Raw genomic sequence first — 16,538 nt, 5'->3', positions numbered from 1 at the left:
GCTCCATTCATGTAATAAAGGCATCGGGGATGCAGTTTGGAAGCCGACAATCTAAATCGAATCTCGTAGTTTCCCCTTAAACGTTTCCTCGCGGGCCTTACTCTCAACGGAGCATTTGATACAGATCAGACAGAACTGGGGAGGATAAAGTTCAGCAATGAGGGAGTTTTTTTCGCAGCTGACGGTGAGTCTCACTGGCTGCCATTTACAGGGCCATATTCCCACTAACGGGTCTCCTTTTCACTGATGGGGGAAGCCACAATAGTTAGACAGAGACACCCCATTACATTTTATCTTTAAAGTGAAATGCAAGACTTCTAAATAATATTTCCTCTGACGCCTGACTGACAGCCTCTCTCTGTCACATCTCATCAAATACAGAAGGTGCTTTTAAAAAAAAAAAAAAAAAAGAAGAAAGTTTGAAACCTCAAGGCAAAAGGCACTTGACCAGCAGCGGGGCCAGAGGGGGGCAGAAGGAGGCAAAAAACCAACACTGAGATGCAAAACAACCATAACTAGACGCAAAATGAGGACAAAGACGTGCAAAACGAAAACAAAGATGCAAAAATACAACAGACGCAAAACAGCCACAAAACTGTGTGAACAACCCAAGAGAGACAAAACAATGCAAACTGAATTAACGATGTGACTATTAATAATGTACGTTATTGCCAAGAACCAATTCTTTTACCAATACCCCCCGCTTGTAAACTAAATGTCACACTCACAGAAACATGCACAAGCAAATTTATAATCATTAATCCTAAAAAAAATTTCTTCGATCTGACATATTGTCCATTTTATCAGCCTCACCACTTGATGTGTCTATCACAAATGGAAACAGAGACTCCCCGAAGATGGACAGTTGCTTCCCATTAACTTCCCCTGTTAGCACTCTGGTCTAGCTCTGAAGCAATGATCCATGACACGAATGATTCATGAGAGCAGGACATGTAATGTTTTATATCGCCGCAATGAAACTTTTATAAATGTCACCAAAAAAAGGACAGCGGGATTGCCAGGCAGAGCAGTGCTATTCTTAGATGTAGATACTAGAGTGAGGGCTGGGATTGGGTGTAGCTGGGCAGATTATTAATGAGTGATTACTATAATCTACTGGGCTATAAAATGTAAAGGAGCGTTCCTAGTAGCAGGATATGAAAAGCAGCACACAGGGTCAAATATGTATTTCAATGTCATCTGGCAACACAGCAGTTATTTTTATTGAAAATACTGAGGCGTTCCCCGTCACGTTGCACGTCGTTGCTGCCCCCGTCCGTCTCTCAGTTGGGCCTGTTTTTTAATGTAAGCACAGTCACAAGAAAAGAGAGCGGCGGGCGGGAGCAGAGGGCAGAGTTGTGTCAAGGTCACCCGGCAGCGTCAGCATAATGTGTATGACCAGTAAAGTCTTCTTTTAACTGTAGAGAAATAATATTTACAGTAAGGAAGATTTTTGTTGTTGTTGTTTCCTGACCTTTAACTTTGTTCCATGTTTAGTCATGTATAAAGTTGTACAAAAAATACTTATGATTTAGCCCAAAACACAGGGGCTTTAAGAACCACAACCACCCTCAGCCTAGAAAGCAAAAAATAAACAAGAGGCTAAAAATAAGCATTTGTTTGCTGCTATACTTCTATAGCACATACGGCAACATGTAAGCGGCTAAATAAAATGATTTTAAAAAGGAGAGCTTACAGACATTTAATGTAATTGCAGGCAACTAATTATTCGAAGGTTATGTGTAAGGTAACAAAACGTTGCTGCGCTATGTCAATCGTGTATCTCCAAAACATAAGCTTTTCATGAGCTAAGAAAGACACCCTTGTATTCAGCGTTGTGACAATACAATTTTTCAAATTATTCAGTGAGTGTAAACATGGTTTATTTGGCTTTAGAAGTAGGAACATGTCCTCAAAAGATAAAAGGAACACTTAATCCTTTAGTTCATCTGAAAAAGTCATAATAACCAAACCTGGAGATACGTGGTTTTCGCAGGATGACATTTGATGACAGAATTTTTTGGTTTATCGTAACATTAAATAATACAATTTGTCGTATTTGTCAAATGAAACCAAATAGGGGGGAAAAAAAAAGTCAGCTTTTTGCTTTGATTTGCCAATAATGTTTGCACAAACACATGAATTTTAAAACTTCAGAAAGTGATTTTAAATTAAAAATAAAGAGTACGGGAAAGGATGCTGACTCAAAATCTACAAAATCAGACAGCACTCCAGGGGAAAAATAACAGGGTGGGCTGACAAACACAGCATGAACAGCTGCAATATTTATTTACCTGTGAAGATATTAATCTTTCATCATAGCATGCAAAACTGAATCCACGTTCTTTCAGTTGAAAAAAAAGTGTTAACACAAGCTGCATTCATTAGAGAGAAACTTTGAGCTCTTTAATTATACTGTTAGCAGCTTTTATTTTTTTTTGACCAGAAAATATTCACCCATCCCTGAAAAATCTCCCCAGGAAGATTCACTGTATCCACAATAGTTGGCCTTCCCCTGGCAAGCGCAGGAGAGCAGTTCCAGTTTTTTTCCTTTGGAAGATGTCTTAGCTCTGGTGCTCGAGTTTGCAAATATATGCAAAGATTACAAACATAATACATTCATTCTAACAAAAATTGATTTCCTTTCACTCCCATAGAATCAGAAATATATGCATAAGGACATTTATTATAGTTCAAATGTGAAATGTGCTTGTGTTAATTTATTTTTAGGCAGCAGTCTTAGTTGGCTTTTTTCAATTTACATGCTGGTTTTTTGTTTTTGTGTTTTTGTTTTTTGAATAATTTATAGCCAAAGCCACATTTTGGAATAATAAAAAAAAAACAAAACACATTAAATCTATTTAATACTTCAAAAAATGTAGAGATGTCGGTCTGCAGAACTGCTCACAGATTTAAACAACCTTTGCCTAGTCAAGCAAATTTGTGCAAAAAAGAGGTTCAATCCGCCATTCAGCAATTACGTTGCTCTGGTCCCCTGGAGCAAGACAGCAAATCTTACCAACACCAGAGCTGCTTCTCCGTACGGCCCTGAATAATTCCCTCCTCTACCTGCCCACACAGGTCAAAAGTGGTAACGAAAATGTATTTGCATACCATCGCCGTTTCCAAAATATCTGGCCAATTCCCCCATTTAACTGGCAACGTAATGAGCAGGACTGTTGACTCTCATATTGTTAGTGTAAACAGCGGCATTTGTTTGTGCCAACTTATTCCGGCTGCATAGCTCCAATTATTTATAATTAGCGTGTCATTTGTGCCCCAGGTCGCAGCGACACTGGTAATTACAAACCTCGTTTTACAACAAGAGCATCACCCAAGTATCTCAACACTGTGGCTGAGACCAAGGCTTTAAAGCTTCCTTTAGCGGCTGAGCAATATGATTTCAGCGCTGTTTGGCTTTTCAGGCGTCCCCTTGATTCACATCTCGCCTGCTGGAAGATTTTATTCACACTGGAAAAAGCAGCTCTCTGAACTATACCGATGTAAATGGAAACAAGAACAGATGCCACCACAAATACCGGATTCGTAGCCTGATCAAAATGACGTCTCCTACTAATTATGTATTACAGTTGTAACCTCAGATTGTACTGAGCTTTAGAAAAAAGAAAAAAACAAGACCAAGAGTCTACAGCCATGTTGCAGTGGTACTCTGAGCTGAATGCTAATCACAGTTATGGTCACACTGAAGTTTTGGCAAATCAGAGGATCGCCAAAGTTATTGCAATTCACCCTAACGGGCACACGAAGCTGTGAGCCGAATGTCATGGCAAATCCATCTGGTGAATAATATTTCAGTCTGAACCAAAGAGGTGGACCGACCAACCAACACAAACGTTGCCATCCCTAGACCAAATTCAGTTTCGGAGACCGACATGGAGCAAACACCCTAGCTCTATAAAAAGGTTAAAATTTGGCTGCGTTAAAAAATTTCATTTCAGTCAAACCATTCCAAAAATAAAAAAGTATTCCCCTTCGGGTTGCAAACCGCTAGGCTAAAATGTTAATGTCGGTCATAGATAGTTTTTAATTTGGGAGTGAGAAAACAAAATGGTGTTCGTGTATCACACACTGATAAATGAAACACTCAGTTACTTTGATAATATGGAATCAAAGGATGGGAGCCAGGATGGAGACTTTTTTTTTTTCTTTAATTCTCAGTTCTGTAAGCAGTGTGGTCTCACAAACGAACTAACACCATTTAAATAATTCAAAGACCTTGGCCACTGAAACTCAGCTAAAATATTGATGAAATAACACAAATTTCTGAATTCAAGGAATTAGCTCATGAGTCCTATCATCTCGCCAGATCGGTTCACGCAGTGGGAGGATGAATCTAACCACTCTGAGCATTTGGGTTGTTTAAAAAAAGTGCAGGGCCAATTTATTAGACTGAGGCAGTGCTTCACTTGGAGACTGGGCTTTAAAGTTGCTTTAGATAATTACTAGTTAAAAACCTACAGTTGCCTGCAGCTTGTGTTACAAAACTTTTCCCATTCATTTGCCTTCATTTTTTCCTTTTCCCACAAAGCACTTGCAAGAAAAGAGTAACCTCTCACCTGATCCCCATGAACCAGTTTAAATTATTCCCCCTCCAAGGAACCATCGACCACACAGACGGGAAAACTAAAGGTTTGCCTTCCGTTTTAGTGACCCAGGTTTTAGTCCCAGCATTTTTTAATGATTTTCTACTCTGTTTTTATTTAATCATGACCAAAGCGTGACTCTGACATCACCCTGAAAAAAAACAAACCACTCTTCTAGCCTAAATGCAACCTTCAGCCAAAGTTTTGCTCGCCCAAAATCAACTCGAGCCGTTCATACCACATGTGGCACTTACGCAGTAGCATGACATTAAATGTTCTTTCATTTCCTAAAATTCTCCTGGTTCAGCTGCTTTAAATACACCTTCATGTAGCGTAACAGCAGCACAGAGGGCAAAAACCCATTGCTCATCGATGACAGTTACCCGGCATTCGTAGAGTTTTACTACCTTCTAGCGTTGAAACAGCTGGTCAAGCATCTTTCTTGTTTTGTTTCACGCTGCTGTGTGCGAATGATGTAGGAGTTTGTTGCCTCTGTTTCAATAAATGTTGTAATAAAGTTCAGCGCCCCCGCAGTGTCTCGCCGCGTCTGGCTGTGCAGCATGAGGTATTGAATGCAATCGACAAGCTGCGTGTACATGTGCTACATCACTGGGAATGGTGCTCTGAATGTAACCTCTGACCGTTTTTTTTGTCTTTCATGTGAAATAATGGAAAGGAACGTTTCTTTGATCTCTTCCCTTATGAGAGAGCGGGCATGTTTTCATCCCCCATAGACATTTTTTTTTTGAGTATCCGAAATGTGAAACATGCATCGGCCACGGGTTGCTGATGGTAGACGGTAGATTTTTAGAGTACTTGAACACAGAAAAGGGGAAAAAGAAAATACAAAACAAATGTTGAGTTCTGAAGCTCTGTCCACAGGTCTCACCTCTAAATCATGCAGGAGCCAGAAAACTCAACGTGCTGACATGCGACAGCAAATTGTCCAATCTGTGAAAGTACAAATACAGATACAAAGCTCAGAGCGTCTACTGTTTTCACAGTCTCCTCTTGTCCGCTGCAAAAATAGCAGCTCTGTGGCTTTGGAAGGCTCACTGTCAGATCACTCTCCACGAGTAACTTGGCAACAGTCTCACCCAAAGGCTGCACTTTTTCATTCAGCCATGCCTCCTTTTGTGGATGATCCGATTCTTGCCTTTACAAAAGGCTGATAGAGTGTCAGCCCGGATGCTTTCTGACAGGCAGGTGGGATAAAATGATGAGCAACTAAGGCTCATGAGAGGAATTATTTTGCTATTTTACCTCCAGCAAACTGTCACTCTTCATTTAGAAGGTGCTGGAGAAGTTCTGCCTAGCCAGGGGGGCCTTTGTAAGCGTTTTTCTTTTGACACAAACTGCCAGTGAAGCAGGGGTCACCTTTAGATAGATCCCTCAACAAGCCTGTGGACTCTCTGCTGGGCAGCGCAGCATCCAGCCATTTTCGAATTGGCTCCAAATATCCACTTGTAGCAGAAAATACCGAAACCAGACCTTTCCTTGCGCTACACTGCAGATGATGATTAAAAGTTAGCGAAATCTGAAATCCAAAAAACCTACATTGATTAACTCCTCTGAACATCACTTGTTTTTGGTAAGCTGCCTTTTTGCTGAGTCCTGAAAAACATTGCTTAGGGCAGTGCCAGTCATTTTACAAGTGCTGATCCTCCTCCTCCTAAGCGGATTGGGGGGATGTTTTGACATTTTGCCAGCCTCGGTCAGTGATAAGGATGACCCGGTCATCTCACAGCAAGCCTCTAAACAACACTGTCTTTTTCTTTAGAGAATAAGACAACACACCCTGTCCTTAGTGGACGCCCCGGCACAGAAAAGAAGAGCGTCCTGTGTCAGCAACTGCAGTAGAAAAGAGGAATATGAAACTGTGCATATTTTGATTTTCACTTAATTGTTGAAAAGTGGAGAAAATTAAAAAAAAAAAAAACGACCTGTGTGACTTAGTTGAAGTTAAGTCTTAGAAAAGCATACTGAGACACTACGACAAACAATATTTGAGCTGAGAAAGCCAAGATGAGCTGCACAATAACCACACCGTTTTTTTTTCTCTCTCCTTTCTTTTCACTTATCTGCATCCATCAATTCAGAAAGGTCTGCAACCTGCATAGTTCTGTGAGCTGTCACAAATGTCACAAATTGCCAGACGTTAAACGTTCCTCAGCATGAAGATTTCGTAACCAACTGACTGGCAAATTGGTCCAGTTTAAAGTCATTTGTTCTGAGCATTGGTATGTAGAGCAAAATGGGAAAAAAAAACAAAAAACATTTTAATCTGCGTTCAAAAATCAGAGAGCATGCTTCTTTATGCCTTTAGATATTATTTCATTTAAAAGTGAGCAGAGAAATCAGCGCCTTTCAATGCCCAGCAGTAAGTTACGTGAGACAGTGACAGTAATAATGGGCTGGTGTTGAGACGTCTGTCAACTCTGCGTTCCCCGCAATGAAATACATTCTTTACAAAGGAACGTGTCTCCTGCCTTTTTGAATGCAGCCAGCACCGTCTAATTTGTTAAATTTTTACCATTGAAAGGGTACCAATTTGTTGAGCCGGGTGAGGAATTTTTGAATTTAGCAGAAATCACATCAAGAATCTGCCTCAGCAGCATCAAACCCGACCCTCTGAAGTCCCTGTATACTATAATAGCTACCCCACAGAAGCGTGTGATGCGGATCACCGAAGCACTGGAGGAAGTATGGAAACCGAGAGATCTCGCATACATTTTTGAGAAACGGTGAAACAGTGACGGCATTGTTACAGGACAAAAAGTAACTTATGAATCAAGTAATGCTGTTGACTTAATGGTATCAGCTGAAGAATGTACGTTAGGTAGTTTGGTTTAAGCTTTTTGTTTTGCAACTGGTTTTATAGATGTTAAAAAAAATTTCTAAACTCAAGGCCCACATACTAGCTTTTACAGAACTTTCATAGTTTTGGCTGTTTCGATTATGATTTAACTGAACTAAGTGATATTGAACTTCTGACTTTATTATTAAGCCAAAGTTAAGTTAGGCCTTTTTTTCTGCTTTATTTTCCCTCTTTTTATTCTTGCTGTCCCTATAAAGTCCTCTGAGACATGTTTGTAATAAAGGGTATGATAGTGTAACAGATGTTGACATTATTGACCGTAATTATTGACTTAACCTGACTCATGAAATATGTACGTTATACAAGAATAATTAAAGTTACGTTGGTGATAAGGATGATTTTATTTTCTTGGGACGGTTTTTCCTTTTAATTTTTTGAACTTGGCCTGTGAATAATAAAATATCACCATATTAGTGTAGGCTGACAACAATAAAACATAAAAACTCAAGTTTAAAAGGTCAGTGGTTTGTGACTTTTTGACCATATAACCCCTTAAAATGAGGCAATGCCGATTTGCAACCCTTTGGGGTCAATGAGTTGTGCACCGTTAATCCGTGTAATTTTTAGGGACCCTGTAGAGGTAAAAACACTGAGTATTTAAAAAAAAAAATAACATAAAAATGTGTTGTGGACCTATGGTTTCCTTATTCTTTGCTGTCCTGTTAATCCTCTACAATCTACCTTGGAGAGGCTTAGAACAACTAGACAACTAGGTATATAGTAGGATGCTGTTTTTGATCAGGTAATAAGGTAAATTTTAACGTAGTTTTAATTTTCAGTTCAAAGTGTCACACAGCAACCACAGGTTCAGGATCAGCACATTTTAAAAAAATGAATCCATAAACAGGCTGAAAATGTATCCAAAAGTGGAAAGTAGGCTCCGAATTTCAGAGCTGTACTAATGCACATGACCTAGAAAATGCATTCATTATTAAAAACAAGCATAAATACTTGCCTCGCGTTCCTGCTGTGACTGGTGACTACAGTCAAGTTAACCTGATGAATGAGTTGAATTTCACAGAAAGCCCATGTCCTTGGTGGGCGCAGCTTGTGTTAGTCTTTCACCGTGCTGATTGATAGTGGCGGGTGCTAATTCCATGGCAAATGATGCTATTATTCAGGGTCTCAAATTGAATTACTTCATCCATTGGATCTGCTTAACATTTTCCCCATGGAGAGTTTAGCAACCAGTGTAATCTCCCCTACTTACTTACAAGTCCCGTTTGTCATGCCCAGTCTTTCTCTCTCCCTCCCTCCAACCGGATGTTTTCATAGCAGCGTTGTTGCGGTGAGCGTACTTTTTGAACGCTCACGCTCATACAGTAAAACATGGTAATACCTGGAAGCAGCCCAGTTTAGTCACAGGTTGCACAGCAAATCACGTTTTTTATCCAAGAACACCTGTGTAACCTTTTACTCACTATCCTGCTTCTCTAAACTTTTAGATGACATAACCAAAAAATATAAATAATAATTGACATTTTCTGTTGTAGCTACATAAAAATTTATAAAACACCCATTTTAGTAACTCGTAGTGTTTTTAATCACGTTTAGGCTATTTCCTTCCATTTTGTATTTGGTATACAGTCTACATAAGAGCTATTATGTCAAATATGTCACTTCACCGTGTATATTTTGTAAAGTATGTTACAGTATCGTTTGACAGGATAAAAACAAAACCAAAACAACTGTGCCTATTTTTGTCATTGCTGTCCTGGCCCTGCATGTCCTTTTATTGTCTCAGCTCCGCATGCTGTTCTAAACGGTTGAGGGTTTTTTTTAACAATTTAATCATTTTTAACCCGTCCCGGTTACCTCTACAGTAATAATGTCATTTCCCAAATTTGTATATAAAGAGAAAGCAGTTGGAGCTCAAAATTAGCACTTGTTAGCATCATGCCACATCATTTAAAACGTGCGAGCGTGTTTTATGACATTGATGGAAAGTCTGTAGCCTAAGTGGCTTCAGAAAGTATTGAGACCCCTTCACTTTGGCACACTAAATTGTGTTGTAGATTTACTTTTAAATAGATAAAATTGCCATTTTTTTGCCCATCAATCTCCACTCAATAACCCATAATCACAAAATGAAACCATGTTTTTAGAATTTTTTGCAAATTTACAAAACTTACAAAAGTACTCAGAACCCTTCGCTGTGGCACTCCAGATTGCATCCTGTTCACTTTAATTATCTTTGAGATGCATCTAGAACCTGGACTGGGGTCCACCTATGGCAATTTTAATTGACTGGACATAGTTTAGAAAGGCACACACCTATGTATTTACATTCCCACAGTTCACACTGTACGTCAAGACACAAACCAAGCAATGAAGTCCAAGGAACTCTCTTTAGACCTCCGCTATAAAATTTTGTGGTGAGGCACAGATCAGGGCAGGCGTATAAAACCATTTCTAAAGCTCTGAGTGCTTCCAGGAGTACACTGGCTTCGATAACCGTGAAATGGAAGATGTTTCTAACCAACAGGACTCTTCGGTCAGAGGGGTGACCGAGAACCCAGCAGTCCCTCTAACAAGAGCTTCAGTAATCCTCTGCAGAGATGGGAGAACCTGCCAGAGGGATGACCATCTGAGCAGCAATCCATCAATCAGGCCTTTAGGGTAAAGACTCTAGACATATCAGGTATGAATAAGTCATGAATAAGTGTCGAGTCACTTTTAAATAAACATCAAAAACAACAGTCTTACTAGGTTAGACTTAGTAACATTAGCATAAGACTTCCCACATAACAAGTCAGAATCGAATGCAGTCAAATTAATGGATATGTGCTTGCGGGAATACGACAGCGTGATGTGTGATGTTTCTGTGCACAGACCAATGACAAGAGACCGGTAAGAGACTGGGAAGTGGCACTTAAAAAGCTGCAACCTGCAATGATCCCAGGGATCTTTCTGAATCAGCAAGTTTGGCTATAAAAAAGGACGTTTTTGCTAACAAGGCAAGCTGCAATATTTTGTAAAAGTGGTTGGAAATTAGTTTTGCACAGATTTGAAAGCTGTTCTCCCTTCCCATTGACGATGAACTCACCAGGCAGCTTAAGTGTACTGTAAGGGATGATGATGTTTGTACCACATTATATATCTTCCTTACAGGACGGTGACTCCCAAGCTCTGTACCTGGTTTAACAGTGTTACTAGTTCAGATCAACAAGGACACTGTGTCAAACGGTTACTGTCTCTTACTGATATCACTGGATGTAAGCATTTGAGTTTCTGCTAAGTATGAAAAAATAAATCAGTAAGGCTCAGGGGGGTTTGTGGTTGGTTCTTCAGCTCTGCTTACCTATCTGGAAAAGTTACCACACGCCACTGAGAGATGATAATGCATTTTGAGGACAGGTTCTGTGCTCTTGATAGATGATACAGAAAACACCAGTTAAGGACTACGACTCTGTAAAGACAATTTTCCACAAGAGCTCTGCCATTGAGATCACTGTGCGAACTCTAATACAATCCAGGGACCTTGGTATATAGAGATCATGCTTGGTGAAGTCCCTGCATGGCCTCCTTCAGCTGATGCACTCCACTTGTGTGACTGAGCAACGTGTGCAACGTGAGGCAAAATGCTGAGCAATGTTTGCTTTAACAGACTTTACTGCATTATTCCCAGAATAGGTTAAAAAGCATTCACAGACTGGAAAATGTATTCAATTTTTGACTGAGAGGATGATCCTCTCTTATTCTGCAAACAGAATAAGTCACACAATGGCTGTATTAAAAAGATGGATCTTTTCCTCGGTAACAACCATGGATATGTGAAACAAAAATGACTTTAACGCTGGCCTGGGGGTCCAGATATTTACTAAACAAACAAGTGACAGAAATAAATCCTTTTATTCAAGTTACTATGGATCATTTAGTACATTCTCTATCAATTTGTTTCCATTTAGCTCATCATGCTTTTCAGCTTTGTTGGAACTCATTTATAGCAACGACAGCAGCAACATCTCTAACCTGATCTAAAGAATATGAAGGCTACTTCACTAAATAACATGTTATTTATTGAAGCTTCAGGCTGGAATTATATTGTAATAATTGTTATAATAAATCCTACTTTACCGTATCCTGTCCCCAGTGTGAGGCAGTAACACATGGTAGCCGTTTGAATTTGAGGTTAAAAGTTCATTCTCGACCTTGGAAACAGCAGCTGACAAAACAATCTCACCACAAGCTCCATTTAGTAGCTGTTCTGGAGCGTGCAGTCGCTCTACATAATCTTCTTCCGTAGACAGATTTTATGCCGTCTTGTCATGAAATTGAAGATGACAAATGGGTAACCGGACCTTGAGGTGAGTTTGCAAACAGTAATTCGATTTCTTTTTTTGGTAACATGTAATGTTAGGGATTCGATTATTTGAAAGTTGGTAACTACATCAAAGTTAGCAATCCTTGTAACGCTGCCTTACTCAAAGATTTTGGAGGGTGAGCTTGTTTGCCCACTGATGGCGATCCTTCCGCCTAACTCACGGCACGACCCTCGCCATGAGCTTCTCGGCAAAGCAGCCCAATATTCTGAGAGTTGTTGAGTTCTATGAAAGCCGACATCTCACCAGAAACACAGACACAGCCACAAACGAAGTAATTTTAGTCTATCCTCTTGACTAAACTTGCTGACAGGATTTGGCTGTAATGTTTGTGTTGCTGTCACAGTTCCTTCAGTTGCTCTCCACCAGCTCCGTGTTTAAGGGGGCTCCTGCTTGTCCACCGAGCCTATTTGGGTACAGAGTATCTGAGCTTGATGAGCCAGGACGGTTGAATATAGCCGCAGGAACCAGTTGTCTTCGCTCCCAAATGGGAATCCCAGAGCGAGAGTCGGCCTGTCAGTTCCATCAAGACCGGGATAATCCCAGAGAAGAGACGGCATTTTTATTGGCCTGTGTCTCGCTCCGGCGCCAAGACCACCAGTTTAATAAGTCAGTGATGCCTCTTTCACTCTTCTCGCTTTCTCTCTATTTGAGGCCTTCTTTGACTTACAGCTTTTTTTTTTTTTTTTTTTTTTTTTTTAAATCTTTTCTGACCTCAGGTAGACGGAAGAGTTTTTTCATGAACAGAGGTCTCTAAGTCCAGGTAAAAGAAGACAGAAACCTTGACTGAAAGCATATTAGCCCCTCGGTATGCCATTTATCTCATTTTAGTAGTACTGAATGTTTGCACATTGGTTTTTTCATTCAAGTATGAGCAAAAAATGTCATTCCAGGGGTTATAATTTACTTTTTCATGCTAAAATTTGCCTTCAACTATTTTTATTTTCAAGTATACCAGTTATTAACAGCCTACATCTGTCAGACTCCCCAGCCTTTCACTTACACCCCCTGATTAGGTTCAATATAACCAAAACAAGTCAGGGACATCAATCCCCCTGTAACATTGTACTCATTTATAGCTTACTACATCTAGAACTGCCATTCATTTGGGTGTTGTGTTAGAGCCCGCTCTTGGCAAAGTAAAAAGATATATTCATCTGAGACACTGGGCAGTACATGCTAAAAGAGATCCTTTCTTCTCAACTACTGTCTCTGGGATTGTGCTGAAACAGGAATATAAGGTGTGGTGTGCAATGTGTTCTCCAAAGCAGACTGTCAGATTCTTATTAACTGGGGGTTGACACTGAAAACACCTCTAGGATAAAAAAAAAAAAAGAAAAAAAAATACATGAAATCATGAAATCACATGAGCTTGAAGGCTCATCAGATACCAAAACACTAACAGGAGTTATGTGATAAAGCAAGGAAGGATTTTACAACTCATGGAAGTTATCACAGCGGCGGTCCTCTTTTCCTTTGTTGCAACGACCGCTCTGTGAATAGTAGGAATATGACATTCACGTTACAAAGTAGTCTGCCAGGAATGTGCCAAAGCACCAATGCATCGGCTCCCCTGCTTCGTCAACACAGTGGCCTTTCAAGTCAAAGAGGGGGCTGCATTTTTGTTCAAGCAGTGCTGTTGTCTGTCTGAACACTTGCTCATTGGAAATTTAATTACAGGCCTTGTCGTACAGCTTATTCTCCTTAGTTTGCTTGTTTATTTCTGTGGGTATATTGTCAGTGATAGTATCAAACGATACTGAAGGTTTCACTAGCAAGACAGAAGACTCCAATTAAAACCGATGTCCGTCAAAGAACAGTTAGGAGGGGCATTGTTTCAGTTAAAAGGCGAGGAAGCTTCAAATTGTGTGACTAAGCAAGAAAAGGACAATGACACTGAAAACAAGGCTAATACTTTATGGACATGTGATTCCTGCAAGATGATTTATGCTAATCATAGGGTGCCAACAGCATGGGGGCAAATCAACAGTAGTCCGATCTTCTTTCTTCACAACACACGTGCACTAAACAAGCCCACTCACTAAAAGAAGTTAAGAAATGCCAAATATAATATGGGCTTATAGGTTTTAATTATTTCGGATCAAAAAGACTTTGAGAATGCCTGTATTTTAGTGGAAAAACAGCATTAACAACCTAGCAAAACTAGAACAAAAGCAAAACTACAGAGAAAAAACTGCTGAATGAAAGCAAACATTTGTTCACGTTAGTTCGATTTATGATCAGGCATTAAGTTTCCTTTATACTGTTTTTTGGATGCGCGGATTTTTTCCATATCGTAGCAGGTAACTCAACTTGTCCTCCGATCAAACAAAACGAACCACTGATCTAGCCCTCTAAATTAGCCTACAAAGTTGTCGCTATGGATGATCTGAATTCACAAATAGGCACCGGCCACTGACTTCCATTAATCAATGTTATATACAGTATATAAATATAGGAATATTAAATGTAGGAAAAGACAGCATTCGGTAGGTATTTAACTTACAGTATGTGATTATGTGGCGGCCTTTATTCGTCATCTGGGGTCCAGCTAAATAAGGTTTGCTTGCTCATGTACTTTACAATGATCTAAAAATAGTGTGTGTTTGTGTGTGTAAAATGCACATACATACCTGCTTTTCAAATGAGCTACACAAATACAAATTGGACTTCTTAATGTTTAACAGCTGTTACTTTCATTCACAGCTAATGTTGTCTAATTAGCCAGTAAGTTACCAACTAAAGTACATGCAGCAAGTACCTGGAGTACCAGTGATATCCACCACCCACTTCCAAATCTCATTACATGAACAGAATCTGTCTGCAAATGGCAGGAAAGTGCCTGACAGCAATAATCAACTCAATAAAACCTTCAGCGGAGAATTTGGTGAAATATAGCTCCTCTGCGTATTGGTTCATAAATTTATGGAATCATCAGTGTGGATGAAAAATGATATCTAGGTAAGCAGTTTGTAGCGGTGAAAACTCAACAATGAACTGATCCTATGAAAAAGTATATCTATATATCCAAAGCCAGATTTATCTTATTCCTCTGTTCAATAGAGCTCCATTGTTGTCCAAAGACTATTGACTGGGTAGAAAACAAAGAATCCTGCAAACTATTCATCACTTGTACTCACTTTATTGACAACGTTTTGGTTCTCAGACCTTTATCGGGCAGTCTTCATAGAGACCAGTTCATTGATGTTCTCTGTCTTTGTCCGAGTCAAGAGTTTTTGATCCTAAACACCTATCACTAAGACTTTATGGTGTGCAAGATCTTTTTTGACACTGAGTCCAAGAACTATTAAAAACACATCAATGAGCTGTTGCACTGGGATACATGTTCCTTCATTATGATGAACATACACACTGGGGGTTATTTCGACTCAATCACACGTACACCGCGCTGCTGTAAATACTCACTAGCACATAATTATTCGCGGTTGAAAATAGTCCCCAGCAAATGTACTATTTACTGCTGTTTGAATATCATTTGCTAAAAACGACAGTGTCCAGCTGTTCTGGGAAGTTACTTTGCCTTTTTAAAAATGATACATGTGTGACCCCTTTTTAAAAGGGGATGTTGCTCTTCATTAGGGATGAATGGGACTGAGTGCCACAGACAGGCTGGGGAAGTGAGAAAGTCTTAAGAGACAGACTAACATGTGGTGGGTTTTGGTCTTTTCATTTGATTTCCTGACCCTATGAAAAATACAGAAAAACATTAGCCTTATCCTGCAATGTTACGGCTTTCTTTTTGTCCGATGTTTCGTTGAGGAAAAACAAAGGAACAACTAACATCAACAAAGCCATTTTCAGCTATTCCTAAGTGTTTTATAATGTGTGACAAAGTGACAAAGGCATTTTTTTTTTTGGGATGTGGTCTCTATGGTTAAAACATTGGCCATTCTCTCTCATTTTCATCACTGTTGTGATTCACCGTTGCTGCAGCTTTTAGTAGACACTGGATATTAAAAGGATCAAAAAACCACTTTATTCGCAGATATTCTATTTTAGCAACTAAGCTAAAAACTGTTTCATTCCAATCTCCCAGTGCTGTCTTAATGGATTTTTAATGGGTATTTCAGAGGATCCTAGAAAGGTTTTACTTGTCTTACTTGAGTCAATGTGAACAGATGGCATTCCAGGTAGGAAAAAAAGGGAAGGAATCAAAGAGTTTATTGATCCAGCAGCTTAATTAAACAAGACTAAGTGTCAGTGCTTGGACCACATTGTGACTGAACTTCACAGCATCTGGTATGAACCCTACCGGACAGAGCGAACACAAAGGCACAAATGCACAAGGAACCAGGAGATAATAAAGCCTATGTTGACAGCCATATAAACACACTCACGTATCATCGTATACACACACACACACGCACACACACACACACACACACACACACACACACACACACACGGTTCGTGTGTCTACAGAGCTATAGGCTCAGGAAAGCAGTTGAAGAGGGTGAAGCAAGGTGTAGAAGCAGAGCAACAACAATAGCTGTGCAAGCTCCCAAAGGATTGTGGGATCTCTCTTTGGAGAGAGCTTACTTCAGTCTTTCACCCGGGGTTGCTCTGGCGTTACTTCTTGTTGTGCATGTTGATTTTGTTGCGTGATTTCCTTCAAAAATTTTTACAAGACGTTAGCACTAAAAGCTGAAATCGGCCCAGCCAAATACACTCGTGACAGCACTTCAAAATGGAGTTGTCATTTTAAACCATGTT

General features: G+C 39.7%; 1 protein-coding gene across 15 annotated transcripts in view; it reads right to left on the bottom strand.

Moving 5' to 3' along the window:
* Positions 1 to 16,538, bottom strand: part of LOC120798257 (neural cell adhesion molecule 2-like) — a 403,203-nt gene that overhangs the window by 371,238 nt on the left and 15,427 nt on the right. The gene's annotated exons all lie outside the window — the stretch shown is intronic.

Source organism: Xiphias gladius, chromosome 13 (assembly GCF_016859285.1).
Source record: "Xiphias gladius isolate SHS-SW01 ecotype Sanya breed wild chromosome 13, ASM1685928v1, whole genome shotgun sequence".
Taxonomy (NCBI): domain Eukaryota; kingdom Metazoa; phylum Chordata; class Actinopteri; order Istiophoriformes; family Xiphiidae; genus Xiphias; species Xiphias gladius.
Note: the sequence above shows the minus strand (reverse complement) of the source record. Positions and strands in the feature narration are given on the sequence as shown.